The following is a 6,658-nucleotide window of genomic DNA, read 5'->3' as shown; positions in this document are numbered from 1 at the left end:
AAAAATGATGGTTTTCATACTTTTAAATGTAAATTTACAGTTGGTTTTAAACTATATTATGAGTTAAAGAAATAGGGAATGGGAAACCAATGTAATGGGTTTTGATCTTGATATTCATTCTGCAATTTGATTATTAAAGTACTATTTTGATTAGTTTGGCTTTAGTTAGAAAATGAAGTAGAGGTAGAGGCTAAGTTCATCCACTGTTACTGTAGTTCTGGTCCCTATAAAAATTCAGTTCTGTGTGTGCATCTTCTGAAGAAGTAAGCTAGCACTGATAGTTCAGTGCAAATATAAATTAGTAATTACATCTAGACAAGCAGTGGCATCTTACTTAAGCATAAAGATCATAAGCATTTCAGATAAAACATGTGACTAGTTTTTATTTAGAGTGTACGTTTTCATGCGCTTTGTGTAAAACTACTTCTTTCATAGTGCAGTGCTGTACAGTGTTGTGTAGATTAAAAACACTCAGGTGTGTCTCCGGTTGAGATTTCCATTCAGACAGTAGAGGGCACCACATCACCAATAAAAGCTTCCTGGGTTTGTGTTATCTTTATTCGAGTGAAGCCATGTTGAATGAGCAAACGTCTGTAGTCTGGTCTGTGAGTTTTAAATGTCTCCTTCACAGGAAATCCACTGAGTAGCATTGTAGGGTTGTCAAAACAACTGTACAATGTTCACTTTTGTCCATATGTCTAACTTTGCTCACATCACTGAACAATGCTGTTTTCTTTGTATAATATGCCTCTATAGGCATGTGCATCTTGTAATGTGAAGGGAATAAGCTGTTGTAAATGAGTGTGTGATTAATCATCATGAAAGTTTGTCAGCTAAGTAAAAATAGATTTTATAGGGAAGTAGAATGAAGTCACTGTGCATCGATTTTTATTGTCTTAACAAAAAGATATCCCGCAAATCTCATTGCTAGATTAAGAGTAGCTTCTAGTAGTTATTTAAATTAATTATGGTGAATCCTCTCAGGGTCAGTCAGTATGTTGTTTCAATTTTCATTTCCACTATCTAATGGAATTTTTAATTAAAAGGATGGAGTTTTAATTCAGTGCCATTCACAGTACTCTTCCCTTATTTGTCATCATATGGAATTTGAAGATTTGTTAAAATACAAAAAAAAAGTTGCAGCACAAAAATGTTTTTGGCATTCTTTGCATATAAAAGTAGGAAATGGATTTCCTAGAGGATGTGCTCCTTAAAGTATTAGGCACGATGCAAGTGCCTAATAATACAAGATTTATATTTATATTTCCATAATTAAGAGGGCTAATATACTTGCCTAGTAACTGAATATAATTTTTAAGGCAGGATATTTTGCGGAAATGCCATGGTCTTGAGATTTCCCTGTAAGTTTTAATGAATTGGGAGTCTAATGGGGAAGAATGAAAGTTAATAAAATAATATCAGAAGGAATAAAAAAAAATGGCACAAAGCTAATTAAGCTAAAGGGAAGAGTTGCTGGAATTCATGCATTTCTGTAGCTTCTGCCTAATTACAGATTACACTATGGCTTTGGAGAAGACACATTCTGCAATATATTCAATATAATCCCCCATTCCCTAACCCTGACTATAAAATCAATCCTTGAAAAATGTCAAATTTAGTACTTTTCTAATCTGCTTTATGTTTAATTTATTGTCCAGTATAACGATGAAGTAATTTTTCTCAGTCTCTCTGATTACCAGACCAACTGCATTTGTAGGTTTTTATTTCAGACACTTGCACTGGATTTTCCATGAGCATTCTATGAGCATGTGAAATACTCTGGCATAGTTAGAAGGCTGAAAAATTGGAAGACATTAAAAGGTAGAAAGAGCAACAATGACAGCTTTTTTCTGTGTTTCTAGTTTTTCATGTGTTCATATTTTGGTAATAATTTTTGTGAGAGAAGACAAGAAGAAAATTCTGAGAAGAGTGGCTGTGACTTCTCTTAGAATATTTGTGAAACATAAGTTCAGTTCCTCCTGAAAAAAGATGAAATGGTTTTGTTTTGAAGGATGTAACTCTTAACACTAGCTAAACCTGTTCTGCTTCTATTAAAGGCATCTCATTTCCATGCATCAATTTGGTAACTATTCCTGCTTTGCTTACCTGATATCATCAACTGTTGGAGTATGGGGAGATTGATCCCCTTTCTGGTGTTTTAAGCATCTGTGGAAGTGATTCATTGGATTACAGTTACTGTACTTTGCACATTCAGTACAACACTACTGAAAATTACAACAGTATTTTTTTCATTTCAAACATAATTTTTATTCTAATTATTTCATTGGTTTCCATTCTTTTTATTGGTCTGTGAGTCAGAATCTAGATATTTTGGTTTTCTGGTTTTCATTCTTTCATGAAGGCTTTTTGACATAATACACTTTGAAAATACATAGGTGTTCTCTTCAAAGTGTATTCAGATGTGAGGGTTGGCATGTTGAAAAATTCCATTAAAAAGCAGCAAGTTCATCTGAGGTAACCCTTTTTTTTTTCACTTTGATTTTAGTGAAACCACAAGCCAAGCTCTTAATTCTTGGGGCTATAAATACTCGTATGCTTGGCCATCTCTTCTAACATTTTGTGATTATTTAAAAATCCATTTGTCGTTACAAACCATTTGTTATCTTCTTCTAACTTGCCTCACCTTTCTTATAGTTGTTAATTGTGTCCTGCAAGCTACCTATTAGTTGACAGTAAAAGCTCTTGGCTTGAAGCATTATTTATCTAGGAACTATTATAAATTAATTGTTCAAAGCAGAAGCTATTCTTTTATCTTGGGTTGCTTTTACTTTGAGCAACATTTTTCTTTTATTCTACTTTCCATTTTTTTGCATCAGTTTTGGGGGATAGAATTTAGTTGGATTTTTTCTGTGTATATCCATCACCTGAGTAAGGAAGATGAGACAGTATTATTTCTTTGCTTATTTGTACTACAGTCTCTCTGTATGCTTTCGCTCTATGGATGACTCCAAGGACTGCGTATTTCCATTTTCTAGGAGTTAGTCTTCCACAAGCGCTTTAGAAGAGAAAATGTTTTTAATATATTTATTGCAAAGGACAAGAAGCAAAAGCAAAAATGTTAGTAACAGAGTCGACAAATGCTAGAAATGATTCTTTTAAATCTTCCTTCCTTTCCCAAACAAAAAAAAAAAAAGAGTGATAAGAGTTTTCTTCAGAAAACAAAGTATGTTATCATTACTAAGAAACTTTGATGTTTAGTCAGGATTTTTTTTCCATTATCATTTCATTCTGTAAGTCAGTAAACTATTTTCTAAGTTGTGCGGTTCTGCATTGTTGTAATGAACAGTGCAGGAAATTACATAGGTGAGCATCACGACAACTTGAAATTGGGCATTTTGATCTAAGAGATCTTGGGTTCAGATGGTGCTGTATTTTGTTTTGGTTTTTATATCACAGTTAATTATTCATGCAGTAAGGTCAGTTACACTGCTTTAATGATAGTAATAAGCTTAGTACACTACAGTTCCCTCAGACTGTGGATGAATGCATACATCAGTGCAGCTATTCCATTGGAAGTCATCATTCCTAATTACTGATTGCTGCTCCTGAGCTTGGGAGTCTCTATTTCTCCTGAAACTCCCAGTGGAGCTTCTCATGAGAACCCTCCCAGCCCCATTTAGTTAGGGTGATCTAAATGAATTTCAGCAGAAGGTATTTGCTGATCCAACTCATTTTCACAAAAGCCTTTTAGACTATGTTTATGTACATGGGCAGATTTAGGAAATTATATATGGCGGGGGAGCACTGATCAACAGTATAGGGTTGAGCTGATCCATGTGCCTTTTTTCCCTAGAATACTATTTAAAAACTTCGTATGTCTGTGTGTGGCCATTGTGATACTGCTGTTTTTGAGTTTGTGCTGATGTGAATTCATCCTGTCAAGTCAGATGACTTTATTAAAATTTACTTCTTCTTAGCAAGGTGTATAATATTGTAGCTATCAATTAAAAGTGGTGCAGAGCTTCACAATTTAAAATTATGCAGTGACTTAAAGCAGTAAATACACAAATATTTTGAAGATCTTAAAAAAATAGTTTAGCGTTTGACATACAAAACTGAGTTGATGACACCCAGTGTGAACATTGATTACATTTTCAAAACAGGATTTCAGTATATCTGAGAGTGTAGATAGTACCATGTCAGATTTGAAGGATTGATTGGTGAGGAGCTGTGTCAGTGTTTTATTTTCCACAACTCAAAAATAAATTGATTGATTTACTGTAAGAGAAGGAATTTATAGCAATACTTCTAAAATGTCTGAACTAAATTACCGAAATTTTGGGAGCAAAGTGATGCAACAGAAAACCATCCTATGGTATTTTAGTTTTGAAGCTCAGCACTTTAAGAAATGCTAGTGAATAATGATGTGTGAAACACAAAATTCTAAATGTACACTCTTGTTCACAAATTTCTTACATTTTACTTGCATCTGTGTGCAACTAATTAAATACTGAGCATTGAATAAGGACTAACGAGCTTTCAGCTGTCAGCAGTACTTCGGAAAAGTATTTTCAGTGTTCATAGTTCATATATTTATATTAGGGTAAGCTTTGATCATTTGCAAAGGTGGAAAATTGAAAATGCAAACATTGTTGTGTCTGCATATCATCATTTTTAAAGCATACTGATAAAAGGTTACGCTCAGAGGGATTTGGACACTAAAGAGAAGCTGTTATCATTTAGGAGTATCATGACAGCAGTGTTTTTATGCATGCATTGAGTCTTATTTCAGCATTTGAACTGATTTTGCAGTAAGTAAAAGAAAATGCTTTCTAGTTTAATGAAATGAAATTTTGAAGTCTCTAGAGTAAGCCTTTCTAATTTGCTACTGTGCATTAGTTTTATGTTTACATTTTTGTCACAACTGTAGTTTATAAACTGACTCACTGAGAATTTATGCCGCTGATTACTTTGAAATCTCATTAGAAGTTATGGAAGTGTTTTGCAGTTCCTGAGGTTTGAAAAGCATTATGTTATTTCCAGGGAAAGACAGTTTGAAAGATCTAAGCTGTGGAAGCAGAAAGCTATGAAGAATAAAATAATGCATCTTGGGACAGAGGAATATGCTTATTAATGTTTCTATTAAGATGAAGATTAGTCTTCTGATACAGAGTTAAAAACATAATATCGAATGATGTTCAGTATGTTCAAATGTTACTTGGAACTAGACTTGCTTTTGGTTTTGCTTTTAGAAAGCCAAATAAGGAACTATTTTGAATCATTAAAAAAATGAAGCTTATTTATTAAATGTTTGAGCCACGACTTCTAGATGTTGGTCTTCAGTATCACTTATTTTTCGTTTTTTGTGTATATTGAAAATAGTAATGTCAAGCCACTGCCTTTAAGATAATTGGAAATTGTAGTTTAACCCTGAAAATTGATGTAAATTTTGTGTCTGGGTTCTTGTTTAGTACTTTCAAAATCTGGATTCGTTTTCTATATGAGTATTGTAGGAAAGGATAAGAAAATGAAAAGCTGAAAAATGTAGTAGAAGTTCAGGAAAAATATGTTAGAAATCTCCACAGCTATGATGTGATATGGTTCTTTAAGAAGGAACTGAAACCAAAAACTGGGCACATGACCTAAAGCTATTCAATGCAAATAAGAGTGCTTAGCCTCAGTTTTTGGCAAAGGGAACAGTTTTCTTGGTGTTCGAAGCATGCTGTCAGCTAAACCAGTTTCCGGATGCAGAGCTAACTTTGACAGTAGAAGAAATGATTGGATTATCTCTGAAGACTGAAGGCAATGAGGTAAGATACAGCTTAAAATGAATTGGAAGTGAAGAATACAAACCGACTCAGTAATTTAGATTGTGGTAGTATTTCTTGGTAATATAAGTTGTTTATGTCAGGGTTAAGTAAAGGAAACTAGGTTTATGCATATTGTTTTCCCTGATCTAAATGATGTTATAAAATGCAATATAGAAGTGAGATGAGATATTGAATCACTGAGTATGCAAGGTTTGGTGCTGTATAAAATTGCTTCCTCTGTTCTCACGCTTTTCCCCTTTGTAAGCTAATCATAGAGGTAGGCTCAGTTCATAAAATGTGCATCCTGTGAAAGTGAAACTGCATTTTGTTTTTGTGCTTACAAATAGATGTAACTTTATGAGTAACACAGGACGTTTCTTCATGTTTCAATGCTGTTTATGTAAGATGATGCTAACTGTATTGGACTTGACAGTCTGCTCACTGCTCTTCTGGAGAGAAAAGTTTGAAGAAGTATTTCATGCAAAGCAAAGTTATAGCAAAAACCTGGTTTACATGCAGCTGTGTACTCTGAATGTACTCTGTGCATTATGGAGTGACTGTGACTGCTTTTAAATCTCCAAATCTTACATTGCCTTCCTAGGAGATGTATCCTTTATATGCGTATAAAAATGAGAGCTTATGATACTTTTTCTTCTGTAGTGCTTGAGGGAGAATTTGAAAAAATACCTTTATCTCCTCACATGGGGTTTTGACCATATACAAGCTTAGAATAAATTTTTTGTGTGTATGTTCTGATCTCTCAAACTGAAAAATAGATGACAGTGAGATGTGAGCCCTGAGAGTCATGGTTCAGAGTACTGAGAATGTTTTTTCGTATGATTTTGAAATTTAAAATCACATTTTTCTACACCCTTTCAGGGAGACTG

This window comes from Tetrao urogallus, assembly GCF_951394365.1.
Source record: "Tetrao urogallus genome assembly, chromosome: 2".
NCBI lineage: Eukaryota > Metazoa > Chordata > Aves > Galliformes > Phasianidae > Tetrao > Tetrao urogallus.
The sequence above is the reverse complement of the archived record's forward strand: the minus strand, read 5'-3'. Positions refer to the sequence as shown.